Raw genomic sequence first — 16,974 nt, 5'->3', positions numbered from 1 at the left:
CAGATTCCCATAACTACACCACACATAGAGATCCTAAAAAATGTGGTTATCAGCTATAGTCTAATAATTCAGTCTGCAATACAATAAATAATTGATATGGCGAATAAATTAGTCTGCGATAAATTAGTCAAATAGACGAACAAATATTTTAACATGGCCAACAAATGAATTTGAATCACGAACAAATTAATCTAATAATCGAACAAATGAGTCCGCATGGTGAATAAATTGGTCTAAAAAAAGAACAAGTAATTCAACATAGAGAACAAATGAGCCTACATCGGGAACAAATTTAGTCTATAGAGTGAACAAATAATTTTACATCATGAACAAACATATGTATCAAGAATAATGGCTTTTCGCTATTGAAATAATCAATATAGATTTATTAAACTTTGATTATGAATAATATAGATCATACGGATATTATGTACAAGATAAAATATGCAAAAGCATTTAGAAGATTAAATCAAAGAAAATTAAATAGGGCAAAAGAGAAGAAAAAAGAAAGCAAAGAGAAAAGAAAAGAAAAATGTAAAAAAGAAGGAAAATTAACGATACAAGTTGTGAATAAAATTACAAGGAAGATTATAAGTAAAAAAGAAAAAATAAACTAAAATAAATGAAAATACTAAAAAAATGAGGAAAAAGAACAAAAAATTAAATAAGAGAAGATACATTTTCTTAATGGGACGAAGCTAGCATATTACCGGAAATAAAAGGAACGGAGAATTCCCTTCAAACATTATTTTTCCTTTCAAAACGAATGGAGAAGAATATAATGGAAAACGACAAAAGAAAAAAAAGAAAAAAACTTGGTTTTCTGATTCAATAATTGGGCCTTTCCTGCTGGTCTAACACGCACGCGCAAGTAGGACGCAACGAACTTTTTTTATTTTTTTATTTTTTATTTTAGCATTTTGCAAAAGTATATAATCGGATAAAAATTGCAAAACTAGGCTATTGTCACCGGCTGGGTCCGCAGTAAGGCCCTTCCGCCGGCCCGCTGCCTGAGCCGGCGGAAGGGCCTTACCGTCGGCCCAGCCGTCGGTAACGGATACACCCCTCCACACCACACTTTCAAAAAATCATAACTAATTCATATTAACTCGGATGGAGATAAACTTTATATAAAACTTGTAGACCTCGACGAGATCTACAACTTTGTAGTTAAAACTTTTTTCATTTGATATCATATTGGTACTTAAATAATTAACACAAGTTTCAGATTTAAAATTCAATTCATGCATTCCATTCCTGCAACAAACTTCGGTTCAATACATGGATTTGGTGCTCAAAACATCCGAGGACCTCTAGAGAGATAAACTAGAGAGAGAAAGTGACTAAACTCTAATCTAAGGATAATAATCTACTAAGCAAGAGGTGGAAGAGGTGATGAAATAACCAGCCCCTATCCCTATTTATAGTCCAAGACGAATGACTAAACTATCGCTACAACTACAACTAGGATAACTACCCACGTAGGGGCATTTTGATCCAAGTTTTTTTGCACTCATCGGACGAACACGCCACCTTCACGACTTTGTTTCGCCTCGACGCAAGCTTCACGATGATGCCATGTGCCCTCCTTCTCGAAGCTCCGATCGCACTGGGCTCGCCCCCAGTTTTGAAGCCCAAACCGGAAAACCTGCCTGCATAGTGGATTTGAGGCCCAAACCGTCCATCTTCGCTTTGCCACCACGCAACCTTTCCGATGTCGATGCGTGTTCGGCCTCCGCCAAGCCTCCAGCTTGACTTGACGGACACCGTCTCCATCCCGCCATATTCTCTTGCTTTTTCGTGCACTGTGTGGACGGCCCATGACTCCTTCCGAACTCCTTGGGTCCATCGGTCCAACCCTACTCGCGTTCATCCTCCACCGCCCTTGGTCCCTCGGTATGAACCTTTCGCTTGACCTTCACCGCATGCCATCGACCGTCACACCGCATCCTACACCAGCACAGCACAAGCCAAGAGCAACATCATTCCGACATAATGTTGTCAATCACTCATCATCCAAGGGTGACCACCATTGATCCTCACGCGTCCATTGTCGATTTGACAGAGGAGAGTCATGCGCCCGGGGGACAGCCTGGCACTGTGACTTAGGTGGCTGCTATTATACAAGACGTGATCGGCTCCCTCCAAGATGTCACGCTGCCACAGGCTGAAACTACTGCGATTGGCCCACTGCTTGAGGCTACTTCCGTTGGAGACTTGCCAGCGTCGAGCATTCCAGACGCCATACCCTTTACAGCCACTGGATCCAAAGCCCCCGAGCTTGAGGCTGCTCGAGCCCTCGAGGTTGTTGTTGCTGCTATGGGGATGGTATCTGGGGCGGGGACTTCGTCAAGCCAAGGGCTAGCCTTAGTACCTGGCGGGGAAAAGGATCCAGCTACAGAGGACTTAGAGCAGTCAGGGGAGGTTGAAACCTCTAAGGAGTCTCTGCGACAAACCATGGCTTCCATGGTGGAGATGAACCAGTGTGTGATGGCATGTGTCGAGGTAATTCTTGATCTTTGTGATATGTTGTCTTGGCTGTAGTTATTTGAGGGTCTTCGAGTACTAATTTCCTGATATTTAGGACTTATTTGAGAGAGCTCATTAGAGTGCCCGACTTCTTCGAGAGCAGGGCGAAACTGCGCACCGCATTGAACAGCTAGAGAATCAGCTAGTTGAGGAACAGCAGCAGACTTCTGAGTTCATGATGAAGTATGACAATGTCGTGGCATCGCTCCATGCAGAAAAGCAGTATGAACTTTTATGAAACGATTGAGTGCGCGACTTTGAATGTGAGAGGGACCGCATTGTGGCGCGGAACAAGTATCTGTATCACCAGGTGCAAGGTAAGTATTCATAGCCTCAGCGGTGACTTGACTTTAGTCTGTAGTCTTTCTCATGACTTTCTTTCTTGTCTGTTTTGTAGAGTTTAAGAGCTAAGAGACAGTGCTGAAGAACTCCATAACCGACTTGAAGAATGCCTACTATCATGTGTCGGAAGAGAATGAAGAGCTTAAGGCTCAGTTGGAAAAGGAGAAGAAGATGCGGTTGGATGGTGATACTAGCCTAGTTGAGGCTATGATTACCATAAAGTCGCAACAAGAACAACTCCAACGGTTGTCAGATGTAGTGCAGCCATTGGCGGACATGGTGGCGCCCCCTGAAGGAGTAGAGCCTCGTCCCTTGCTGGAGAGGATCAGGGAGGCGCCGGCTAAGATTAATAGCCTAGTCCAAGGCATGGCCAAGTCGGTGTCCAAGTAGCTGCTGGGATTTGTCAAGTCATTCTATCCCAAGCCTGACCTGTCTCCAGTGGCGGAGGGTGTTGCTGCGGATTGCTCGGATGAGACTTATCAGCAATACTTGGAAGAATTGGACCCTATAGCTGAGGAAGTAGCCAAATTCATCAACCTGCAGTAGTCTTTTGGGTTTCTTTTGATCGTAATAGCTCCTGAAATGTGTGTCTTTGAACAATGATCTTTTGAAGGAACTGAAAATTTGTTCTGCAGTTTCTGACTAGTGCAGCCGTGATGATCCTTGGTACTTTGAGCATTGTTTTTTGCTGACTGGGCAGGAGTCGTATCTGCAAGCTACTTGTGAGTTCGGCTGATGAGTAGTCTGTAGTAGTAGCCTCTCAGTGGAAGTAGTCATCATTTTTCTCTGCATTATTGCAAGTGTACTCGAGAGGGCGCATGAGAACACTGTGTCTTTGTCCTTTGTGGCTGCATTATTGCGAGCGTATCCGAGAGGACGCACGAGAGTACTATGCGTACCTTATCATTTTGCAATCACTGCAGATCACATGTGAGAGTTTATTCTGGTCGGTTGGCTCTGCACGTGAGTACAGTACTTGTGCCAGGCGGTGGGGCAAGCTTTACACTGTGTAGTCACGGGTGTGTGGTGGCGATTCTTGGATGGTAGCTTGGCTTCCTAGCTATAAATAAAGGCCCACCTGCCTCTATGAAAGGCATGGCTCGAGTTATAGCAATAATTGGTCTTAGGCTTCTTCTCTTTGTTGGTGGCGAGCTTCCAATGAGCGCCCCGGTGCTAGAAGATTCCTCGTATTGAGGTTCCACATTCCCTTCCCAGATCCTCGGGCCGAGTCTGGTGGCTGCGATGCTAGAAGAATCCTCCTACGAGGAAGCACCGTGCGCCCTAGCTTTTCCCCTGCTCTCTGGATGAGTCAACGTTGGAGCTCGCTGGTGGATAAAGGCGAGCGTCCCAATTTTTATCTAGTTGTCTAGTTAAGGACAGTGGTGTGATTTCGACTGCTCCCTCTCTCCTTAGTCTCTCCAGGCAAGACTCAAGTACATGATGTGTACTCGTAGTCCTGTTCCGGGTGTTTTTGGAAGGGAGAGGCAGGTGATGCTGGATGAGAGGATGGGGGTGTTGTATGCCTCTGTCTATATCCAAGTCACCGTCAAGGGGAGAAGTAGGGCACAGCTGCCTAGAGCACAGCTTTCTTGCATGCACTATTTGAAGAGGTTGGAGAGTGGCGACCCGCCCGCAGATGGAGCGGGGTACACGGTCGGCTCGTGTAACAGGATAGCGGGGTCGTCGTCAATGAGTTCCTGCAAAACAACTAGTGAGAGCCACGACTGCTCAATGTCTGATGATGGAGTGACTGAGGTGGAAGCAGGAACATCGGAGGGGGTCGACAAAAGGATGTCGAGCTGCGACGGGTGAGTAGGGTGGGAGGAGAAGGGAAATACGGACTCGTCGAAGACAACATGGCGAGAGATGATGACTCGATGGGTGGACAAGTCAAGGCAGCGGTACCCCTTGTGAGATGAGGGATAACTGAGGAAGACACAAGCTGCGAAGCGAGGAGCAAGCTTGTGGCGAGCCATGGCTGAGAGGTTGGGGTAGCAAAGACATCCGAAGACACGGAAGTGAGAGTACTTGGGAGGCTGGGAGTAGAGGAGGCGGTAGGGGATGTCATTCTGAATGGCAGAGCAGGGGTGCCGGTTCAGAAGATAGGTGGAGGTGGCGAGCGCCTCGGCCCAGTATGTGGTGGCCATGGAGGCGTGAATGAGCAAGATGTGAGTCACATTATTGAGGGTGTGTAGGACACGCTCGGCTTTCCCATTTTGGGGAGAAGTATAGGGACACAAGAGGCGTAGGTGGATACCTCGAGAAGTTAAGAAAGATGTGAGAGTCTTATTGAAAAACTCGGTCCCATTGTTAGCCTGGATGCTGCGAACGGGAAGACTAAACTGCGTATGAGCATAGGCGTAGAAGTCGATGATGTGTGAAGTGACTTCAGACTTGTGAACTAGAGGAAACATCCAACAAAAATGCAAGAAGTCATCCAAAATGACTAGGTAGTAGCGATAACTAGAAACACTAGCTATGGGAGAAGTCCAAACATCATAGTAAACTAACTCAAAAGGAGCAAAGCTGCGAGAGCTAGAATGTGAGAAAGGTAACCGTACATGTTTCCCTAATTGACATGAATGACATAGAGTGTGACTGTCTTTATTACAGGCAATCGATGAAGTCTGTCTAAGTGTAGCAATGGCGGTAGGACCAGGATGACCAAGATAAAGATGCCACAAACTGGAGGAGATGGCGAGGCCAACGTGGGGCGCTGCAAAGATGGATGCTAGAGGCATGGTGTAAACATCGCCGGCACTATTGCAGCGAAGAATCACGCATCTGGTCGAAAAATCCTTGATAGAAAAATCAAAGGCGTCAAACTCTATGGTGCAGTTATTGTCCTTAGTAAACTGACGAACAAAAATAAGATTATGAATTAAAGAGGGGACAACAAGGACATTGTTAAGGCGAAAGTGGGAGGTGGAGGTGGTTAGGGTGGAGTTGCCATGGTACGTGACCGGAAGGGTGTGACCGTCACCAAAAGTAATGGAGGAGTGAGAGGGAGGGAGGCGGGAAAGAAGAATACCATCCGAGAACGACATGTGACCGGATGCACCCGAGTCAACGACCCAACCGCCGTTCTACAGCGCCATCTGGTTCAAGGTGGCTACCAGGCTCGCCTAGTCCCAGGTTGGCACCTGAGGGGGCGCCTGAACAGGGGCGTAGGTGGTGTGAGCCTATGTTGAGGGGTCGAGGAGGCTAGGGGTGCCAGCATGCAAGCCCCCACCGCCTCGACCGGCAGCCTGCTGGAAACCCGAGGTGTCGTAAGAGCCAGCCCCCGGACTGAAGCAGAACCATGGGCTGGTGGGCCGTGGGGGCCCACCTGATGAGGACATCACCATGCTGGACACACATAAGTCATGATCTTCCCCAAGTTACAAGTCATCACTAACTAGGTCGTCGCGTTCGTTTCAGATTCAACCGATAGTCCTACACGGTTTCGGCCATATCTCCCTCATACGACATCAAAACGAGGCATTCTTTGATGCGTTGGAACGGGGATGATGACACCATTCTTTTGGTTCTGGTTCTAGCACCAAGAGGTTCGTGGATCATTCTGTGTGACCACGACAATGTGCTGCATCACCAGTTTTGGGCCTACTTGGCCTTGTATTGTGTCGGGCCTTAAGCCCAAGTTGTGGGTGCCCCCTCCTTGATCGCCCCCAGCCTTAGTTTGCCCCTTTTGATATAAACTCAATAGCCGCCACCTTAGAAACTCGGGTTTGTTTAGTTCTTGTTTTTCTTTGAGAAACTGAGATTGATTCGTTGTAACTGTGGCGACAAGTCCTTTTATAGTGATGTAGGACCCCTGTTCTTGTTCTCCTCAACTATATCGATTAGTCCTTTCAAATTGAGAGCTTGAACCCATCTTACTTCATTCATATTTGCAATATCAGATTGCGTGTTTATACTTTCTTGCTTGTGTTCTTTGATTTGCTTGCAGGGAAAGCCTTCTCGGCGAGGTCAATCAAGTTGTGCTTGGTTGATAACCAACAGAGCAGCGGTGTAGCGGTTGCAGGGATTCGAATCGTGTCTGATTAGAAGCCCGGATCATCAATGTCGAGTCTCCACTGATCGAATTTATCACTACCTTTTGGAAGATCGGGCCAGTGCTACATCACCGCCACTGTAGAGGACGCCATCGCCAGGGGGCACTAGGAAGCCGCTGCCGCCCTTCTTCTGCTGCCACTTCTTCTTGCCGCTGCTACCAGTCTGGACAAAACCAAACGGTATGCGACACCCACCCGCACAACCGGAGGATGAAGATGACGAAGAGTTCTCGGTGAGGAGGGCGGTGGAGTTGGAGATCATCTCCTTGTTGGTGAGGCGAAGTTCCTTTAGGGTGAGCATGTCATGCGCCTGGGTGAAGGACGGGAAGCTGGCGGCACAAGATTAGCAGCAGGAGCGGTTGTGTCACCGGACACAAAGGAGTCGGCGGAGGACATCACGCATGACAGGGGGGAGGGGGCACCAAACGAGGAGGTGCAGCGGAGGGTGGGTTGCAGCGGTGTAGCAGGGGGCACCGCCTAGGTTTGCGTGGATCAGGGGGAAGGCGCAGGGAGAGAAGAGGAGCCCCACGATCTAATCTCGTGATACCATGTAGAAAAGTAGATGGGAAAACACCACACACCCTAATGAGGGGGTGACCTCTATATATATGGCCAATATGGCTTGGAGTACAAGGAATACGTCAAGTATACAAGAAAAGGATAAATACATCCTAATATACACATATACTTCCTAATACCATCATACTTGGTAATACCCGGAGGTTTGAATTTTTTGTGTAGAACTATCCTCTGTACTCGTTTTGAGAAGGTGGGGAACCTATTAGAATCCTCTCCCTGGTACTCAACTTCTTGTTCGCGCTCGCGGCAGTGTCCTTCTATGATTGTATAGGCGTCACAGTTGTTGTTGATCTTGTGACGGAGGTCATGCACTGAGTGTTCAGGCTCTAGGTTGGGCCCACGGTGGCCACAGCTTCCCGAGGGTTTTTCCTGACTACCCTCTGCTCTGACTTGGCTTGGTGTGGCACCTCCAATTTGACTTGATCTGGATTGAGTGCACCTATGACAACTGCCATGCTGTGATGGGGTGTGAGGAACTGAATGTATTGGGTTTTGCTAATCAAGTTGCTCGTACGAGCGCTCCGCTAGCTTAGCCAATTGTCTAGTGTACTTGTTTTGTGCCCGAGTAATCAGATCAATGGACACTACAGTGGCGAGAGGAGTAATGTGTTGACACGATTGAACTGCTTCAAACACATGATCCAAGTTCACGCTTGGTAGGTGAGATCATCCTGCGAGAGTTCATATGGGTGGCATTCATGTCGTCGATTCCTTTCTGGTTGCTCTTCATCTTCGTCTTCTTGGGCAGCAAGAAGGGCGAAGAGTTCCCGCTCCGGAGAATAGCTTCCCAAACTTGACGTGATAACCTCTGTGGAGTCATCTTCTTCATAGATAGGCGACAGGGGAGTTCCCTCCTAGTATGGGAGGGTATCAAGGTAGGTGATAAGGCGTGACTCGTCATCCTTGGTGAGAGCAGGTGGCTTCATGTTAGGCCAGTAGACGAATCTACCTTGTGGAGTTGATGTAATCACTAGGCCTTATTGAGGACCTGATAATGAAGTCTCCTCATCCAGATCCAAGTAGTAGTCGAGGTCCTCGATCAAATCTAAGTTGAATTGTGATCTGGATAGGGTAGCTTGGTAGACAGCACCCGTGTTTCGGAGCCGAACGGGAATGGACTTGGGTCGTAGACCGATTCGCATGATGACTTAAGTGCCAGCTCGGGAAAACCAGTTCGACTAGCGGGAGAAGTTGAGTTGTACTCGGACTAGCCCCCCCAACCTTTGACTAGGTCAGAAATTGAAAATTCGCCAAACTTGTCGATGAGATCCTCCGGAGCTTGACGCTAAAGGTTGATGGTGTGCTGCTTTTTCTCCAGGGCTGGCACAATGTGGCGATGGAAGTTTCCAACGCCGTCAGTGACTCAAACCTAACAGCCGAAGATGAATGTCGCGTCTGCTTTGAACGTGACGGTTGGCTTGATGACGACTTGGGCCATCGAGTTCGCTAATGGATTCTTAGTGAGAGCCCCTACCTGGCACACCAGCTGTCGGTGTTTAGACCCGACAACCTACCGAGGGGGGGGTGCCCGAGGTAGTATTTAGTGCGTGGGACTCGCCGAGATCAGGAACTCGAATGTGAACTTGAACACACGATTTAGACGGGTTCGGGCTACTAGACTGCGTAATACCCTACATCCTGTGTGTTGGTTGTATTGAATCGGATTGAACTGCTTTGGAGGGAGTCCCTACCTCACCTTATATTAGGGGGCAGGGTTACAGGTCGGTTGTTTACAAGAATACTAGTCGGATTCAATGAGTGAGTCCTACTCTAATTGCTACGAGTACTTTCCTAATCCTCAACTAGTTCTTTTCTTGCCACGTAGACCACGCCGTCCTGCACCATAGTCTCCATGTCTATCATGTCGCGGTGTCCAGCCCTGTATTTAGAACTGTCCAAACCTTCTGATAGGCCCATAGATGTGTGTACAACAGCGAGCATTTGCTGGTCGACAGATGGGTGGCAGGTGGGTGGCGTTACTCCAATTTCAAGATTCAAAATCATTTATCTCCTAAACTACTTATTAGTTTTATTATAAGTATAAAATTCTACATATTTAAAACATAGCTATACAGTATGAAATTCTACATATTTATTATATATCTCAATTAGTAATAGCATTCCCCTTTGCAAAACTGATTACGAGCGATAGATGGAACTTATGTCCCACTCACAATATGGGGAGTGTGAGGCAACACCATATCTGAATAGAAAAAGGAACTCTATCTCATAATGCGATGCTTGCCTTTTGAGTTTCAGACCATTGCTGTACTATGTTGGTTTTTATACCAAAGCTAAGTTAAAAATGATTTTGTACTCCGAGGCCAGAATATGTAGAGAGCTCAAAACATCATTTTAAGTTACTTATTATAACGAGCCCTCTCCCTTACACGAATGTTGTTTATTTGTACTCGTTGGCTATATTTACAAGGATGTCTTTTTTTTTTACCCAAACATCATTTTCCAGAGGTATTACATTACAATGGTATTCTTGTGCACAAGAAGAAATAGGTGGAATGTAGCTGCAGGTGTAGAACTTCACGTTACTTCCAAACACGGCCTAAAACAAAACTATATGTTGCTGTTGCTGAATATTCCCCGTTCAAAATTAATAGTTACTCTTGTTTTGTTTTATATAAAACCTCTCTAATTTCACTTAATTTCTAGAAAACTATTTTATTTTTTTAATACCGAATAAATATACTATAAGTACATATTTTACGGTGGCTTTAATGAAACTAATTTGATGCTAGTATTTTTTCTTAAAATTTTATCAAAGTTAAATAGGTTTCACTTTGAACATATAACATAACTAAGGGTGCGTTTGGTTCAAGGGACGAAGTGGGACGGGACAGGACGATCCCACTTTGTCCCGCGTTTGGTTTGGAGACAGATGGGACGGGGACATCCCCAGGAGGGATATACCCTCCAGATGTGGGATGCCTCCATCCCACCAAAACGAGTGGACGGGGGCATCCCACTTCGCCCCCATCACGCGCCGTTCGTTTGCACCGGCGAAGGGTCCCAGGTTGGGCGACGGGCAGCCACCGGCGGAGGGGCCGAGCTTGGGCCGCGGACAGCCGTCAGCAGAGGGGGCGATTTTGGGTGGCGGGGACGAGCCGCCGGCGAGCGCAGGCGAGATCCGCCACGGCCTGCGCGCGCGAGCTCCGCCGCGGCCTGCGCGGGCTCCGCTCTCCGCTGCGACCGGCGCACGCAAGCTCACCAGGCGAGGCGCGTGGGCTGACCTCCGCACGGGGCAGCTCGACCCCGGAGGGGCGGCGGCGATGCGCCTGCAGGCCACGGCCTCCACATCGGTGAAGTCAACCCCGGAGGGGTAGCGGCGGCGCGCCGATGGGCCACGGCCATGACCTCCGCGCCAGGGAGCCGGCGGGCCGCGCCTATGGCCTCCGCCCGGAGGAGCTCGCGAGAGATGAAAAAAAATAAAAATATGGAATAGGCAATGACAAGTGGGTCCACTTTTGTATGACATGTAGGGTCCATTTATTATGTCTAACGGTGTTAAAATCGCCATCATCCCATTCCCTCAATCCCTCGTACCAAACAAAAAACTGGGACGAACTCGTCCTTCTCAACCAAACATGAAATAGGATCGTCCCATACAAAAAATGGGAATAGGATCATCCCATCCCACTTTGTCTCCAAGCCCAACACACCCTAAAGTGACCAATAATTGAGAACGGGTAGAGGATAAATAGTTGAAACAAGAGGGATTTTCTTATGTAGCCATAAGCCCTCATACACAATTGATGGTATGACACGTGCGACTCGTACAGTCACTAACTCAATGTGGTATATGAGACTTAAGTTTTACCTAGTGGCATGTGAGAAATTTTCCTTAAAAATAAAAGGTGTGCCAATTATTACACATAATCAACCAGCACGCAGCACATCGCCACCAGTATTTTTGGGCTCCTATATGTATTCCGGAAGGTGAATTGTATGGCACGGTCTGCTCATGCCCCATTGATCCACCATCTCGGCCGCCCTGTTAATTTTTTACTCCCCCGTTGAAACCAGCTACGTACAACAGGCGTCTGACATACGCTTCGATTTTTTGCAAAACGATCATTTAAAGAAAAAATCCGTAGTTTCCAAACCAAGTATTCAAATCAAATTTTGATTGGACCATTGTATTCTTTACGATAAGATCTACAAAACAAGATCACACTTGACTATATTTTGAATCAAATTATTTTTGAACATTTTTCGAATATACTAACATTTTATTGATGCTAAGCAACATTTTTCTTTTTCAACGTATTTTGTTTAATTTTTTTATGTGTACCAAATTTTTTCTTTAACATTTGTTTGACATTCATCACCATTTCATGGCATTCGTCAACATTTTCTTCAAAGCAAAACTTAATTGTCAACAGCACAACAGCATTTTTTAATGTTGAGCAACCTTTTTATATGCACCAACATTTTTCTTCAACTTTATTACATTCACCAACATTAGGGCTCAACATTTTTTTACACATACCAACATTTTTCTTCAACTTTTTTTTCCTTCACCAACATTATGGCTCAACATTTTTTTAAATATTGAAACAATATAAAAGTGTTGAAACATTTAATCTAAATGTTGAAACAGCATAAAAGTGTTGAAACATTTAGTCTAAATGTTGAAACAGCTCCTTTTCAAAAAAAATGTTAAAACAACGTTAAAATGTTAGTTTAAATGTTGAAACAGTTCATGCAAAATGTTGAATATTTATTTTTAAAAAAAAGCATTATGCATCTTCTTTTGTCACATTAATTCTAAATAACCTCATGGTTCAAACGGATTTAAAAAATGATAAGAAGTTTAGGAGATAAATAATTTTGAATCTTGAAATTCGAGTAACGCTACACACCTGCCACCCATCTGTCAATCAGCAGTTGCTCGCTGTCGTATATATACATCTATGAGCCCACGAGAAGGTTTGGACAACCCTAGATATAGGGTTGTACACCGAGACATTTTAGACATTGATACTACGATGTAGGATAGTGTGGTCTACGTGGAGGATAAGAACTAGTCGAGGTTAAGAAACTACTCATAACCTTACCCTCGGTAATATAAGGTGAAGCCGAGACCCATTCCAAAGCAATTCAATCCAACCAACACACATGACATAGGGTATTACACAATATAGCGACCCAAACTTGTCTAAATCGTGTGTTCGAGTTCCCCTTCGAGTTCCAAATCTCGGCGAGCCCCACACACTAAACACTACCTCGGGCACCCCCTCGGTAGGTTCCCGGGTCTAAACACCAACAGCTGGCGCGCCAGGTAGGGGATCTTGCTGAGAGTCCCTTGGCTAACTCAACGGCCCAAGTCATCATCAAGCCCACCATCGGATCTGAAGCGGGCGCGACATTTGTCTTGGGTTCCTAGGTTTGCGTTATAGACGGCGCTGGAAACTTCCACCACCACATTGCGCCGGCCCTGGAGAAAAAGCAGCATGCCATTAACATCCAGCGCCAAGCTTTGGAGGATCTCATCGAGGAATTTGGTGAATTCTCAATTTCTGACCTAGTTAGATGCTAGGGGGACGAGTCCGAGTACAACTTGCCTTCTCCCGCTAGTCGAACTGGTTTTCATGAGCTGGCTCTTAAGCCATCGTGCGAATCGGTTTACGACCCAAGTTAATTCCCATTTGGACTCCGAAACATAGGTGCTGCCTACGAAGCTATCCTATCCAGATCACAGTTCAACACAGATTTGATCGAGGACCTCGACTACTACTCGGACCTAGACGAGGAGACTCCATTATTGGCCCCACAACAAGGCTTGGTGATTACTTCAACTCCACAAGGCAGATTCATCTACTGGCCCTATATGAAGCCACCTGCTCTCGCCAAGAACGATGATTCATGCCTTATCGCCTGCCTTGATACCCTCCCGTACCAGCAGGGAACTCCTTTGTCCCCACCTATGAAGAAGACGTCTCTAAAGAGGTCATCACGTCAAGTTCAGGAAGCTATTCTCTAGAGTGCAAGAAGGTAAAGAGGAAGAGCAACCAGAAAGGAATCCGTGACATGAACATCACCCAGATGACGTCTCGCAGGATGAGTTCACCACCAATGTCATCGTAGAATAAACTGAAGCTCAAAGAACTCGATGACGAGCAAGAAATGCTGCAAGAGCAGAGCACCACCGCCACCTTGCAGCTAGCCTGCCAATCATGAACTTGGATCATGCGTTTGAAGTAATCCAATCGCGTTAACACCGTACTCCTCTTGCCACCATTGCATCCATCGATCTCATTACTTAAGCAATACCACAAAACAAGTACACTAGCCAACTGGCTGAGCTGGCTGAGCACGCGTACGAGCAATTTGATCAGCAACACCCGATACATTCAGTTCCACACACCCCATCCCAGTATGGTAGCAGTCACAGGCGTACTCAATCCAAACCAAGTCAAATTGGAGGCGCCAAACCAAGTCAAGTCGGAGCAGAGGGTAGTAGGGAGGAACCCTCGAGAGGCCATGGCCACTGTGGGCCCAAACCAGAGCCTGAGCGCCCAGTACGGGATCTTCGTCACAAGATCAACACTAGCCGCGACGCCCATACAATAATTGATGGACATCGCCGTGAACGTGAGCAATAAATCAAGTACCAAGGAAAGGATTCTGATGGGTTCCCAGCCCTCTCAAGACGAGTACGGAGGATAGTTCTACCCGAGAAATTCAAACCTCCGAGCATCACCAAGTACAATGGCAAGCAGGACCCAGTGGTTGCGGTGCTACTCCCTACCAGTACAAATGGCTGGAGGGAATGACGACACCAAGGTCATCTACTTCACCATCTGCATGGAGGCAGCACCACTCTCGTGGCTCGAGTTATTAGAAAAGAACTCTATCGACACATGGAAGGATCTCAAGGAGGCGTTCAGAAACAACTTCTTAGGGGCAATACAACGTTCTGGCAATAGGATCAACTTATCTCAAGTCAAGCAGCAACAAGGAGAGACCCTGCACAATTATCTATGTCATTTCTTTGACAAAAAGGCCACTATCGTTGACATCACGAAGTGTGACACTATAGATTGCTTCCACAACGGTCTCTACGACCGTTGGATGTTCCAAGATTTTGGCAGGAGACACCTCGAACATATCAAGTCTCTTAAGATCATGATACAAGCCTGGGCAGATGAAGAAGACAAAGAGATCGAAATGTTCGAGTCTAGTCATAACAGGGGCCAAAACAACAACAATCAGAGTAATGGCCAACGTAATGACAAGAACTGTAATGATCATCCCGATAATGACAACCGAAATAACTACTCAGGTGATCAGAATCGCAAGAGGAAGCCAGACAATACTGTCACAGCAATGTCTCAATTTTCCAAGAAAGGCGGTAGGAATTAAGAAAGGACTCCATTCAATGAGCTCCTAAAGAAGCAATGCCCATGCCACCCACACCATAAGCACTCTGCGATGGATTGCTGCAGTCTACGCAGAGTTATGAAAGACCTTCCAGAAGCAACTAGAACTAAGGACAAGGCCAAGGCCAAGGAAGACGAAGATGATGGCGACAACGGTAAATTCCAGAACCCTTCCAACACCATCAACATCATCTTTGGCGGCACACCGAGTATTGCTACTAGGCGGTCCCAGAAGCTCGCCCTCTGGGAGATCATGTCCATTGAACCCGTAACGCCTATGTTCCTTAAGTGGTTCAAGGTGCCAATTACCTTCTCCAGGAAGGACCAGTGGACTACTTTCTCAGACCCAGGACGGTACTCACTCATCCTGGGCCTAGTAGTCGCTGGCTCCAGACCTTACCAAAGTACTCATCGATGGCGGTAGCAATCACAACGTACTCTTCGCCTAGACATTGAGGAAAATGGGCCTCGACAGTACTGGCATGCTCACCCCAACTAACTCTCTGTCTATGGGATCGTCCCAAGCAATGCGGCCGTACCCCTTGGTCGGGTCGTTTTTCCAGTTACCTTCGGGACCAAAGAACACTACTGGACAGAATACATCCGGTTCGAGGTGGCTGACTCCAAAACATCATATCACGCCATCCTCGAAAGATCCGCCTTGGCCAAATTCATGGCTATCCTGGATTACATGTACCTAGTACTCAAGATGCTAGGACCCAAGGGAGTACTCTCCCTGCGCGGATACTTAAAGAGATCATACGACTGTGTTGGCGCTAAAAAGTCAGCCTATTGACCCTTAGCATCGGACACACGATCCGGGAGAATCTGCTTAACTTCTGTTCGGGTGATCGCCCTGGTACGGTTCGCGCGGCGTGCTAGCCAATCTGACCTTTTGATTGGCAAGGAGTAAAACGTGTAAAATTCCAGGAGTTGCGATCGGCTAAAGTTTCGATCTCGAGGAGCGTCTCAGCGAATCAACCGATTTGCTATAAAAAGATAATCGGCTATGATACAGTCGACAACCACGTAGCAATTATGAAGAAAACTACTAGAGTAAACTAAATAACGCTACAAAAGCAACACTTGAAATAGATCTAATCGGCTATATATGAAAATAATAAATAAATAATAACAATAATAAAGCTGATAGCTCAAACCTCAAGCTGGATAGTTGGTGATAAAACTAGAACAACAGGTAAAACCTATAATTCTAGTAAATATCGATAACTGGTGAATAAATCTAAACGAAACGACAGCGATGCGCCCGAAGTTAAAGCTTAGATATTACTCGATAAACGGAACTTACAGAATCGGCCGAAGATCATGTCGATGCAGCCCTGCCAACCCGTATGAACTCGTGAAAGAAGAAAAGTATTGGCGAAGTCGCCGACTTGAAAGTAAAGTACGAGGAAACAGTAGATTGTTGTATTGATTGATGTGTTGTTTACAGATCTCTAAAGATGGCTATTTATAGCCTGTTACAACCAATTTCCTAACCGACTAGGATCTATCTCTAATTTTAAACAAAAATGAATATTTACAAGTACAACTCGTATCGGAGTTGGTTATTGTACCCCCACGGGCCAATCCCCCTTCATCTTCTCTCTCTGCTCCACTTTAAGCCCATATTGGCCCAATTGCTCCAGCCTTTCAATCGGCCGATCCCTACCAACTCTATCCACCAGAACACTGCAGCGCCAATCGGCCGATCTCCAACTGTAGCACCAATAAGCCGATTCCCAATCGTGACCTTTTAACTTGCCGTATCGGCCAATCCTTTCCTCCTTGACGCCGATTCCATACATGTCAAAATCTGACGTCAACAGACTGCGACACGGAAAATGTTGTTGACGCAAACAGAAGAGATCCGCCTCAAAGAGGTAAGAGACTTATCACTCGAATCGGCAGATTTCCTATTACCGTCAGCTAATCCATTTTTTCCATTTTTATTCTTCTGCAGGAACAGGATACTCCCAACAATAGTCTCTTCTCTTTTGCGGTCGCACTCTATGATGACGAGGAGGTTGCTTCACGTCAATTTACCCTGAGCTCAGTCCCTGATTACGTTC

This window comes from Setaria viridis, chromosome 4, assembly GCF_005286985.2.
Source record: "Setaria viridis chromosome 4, Setaria_viridis_v4.0, whole genome shotgun sequence".
Classification (NCBI taxonomy): Eukaryota; Viridiplantae; Streptophyta; class Magnoliopsida; order Poales; family Poaceae; genus Setaria; species Setaria viridis.
This window is presented reverse-complemented; position numbering follows the sequence as displayed.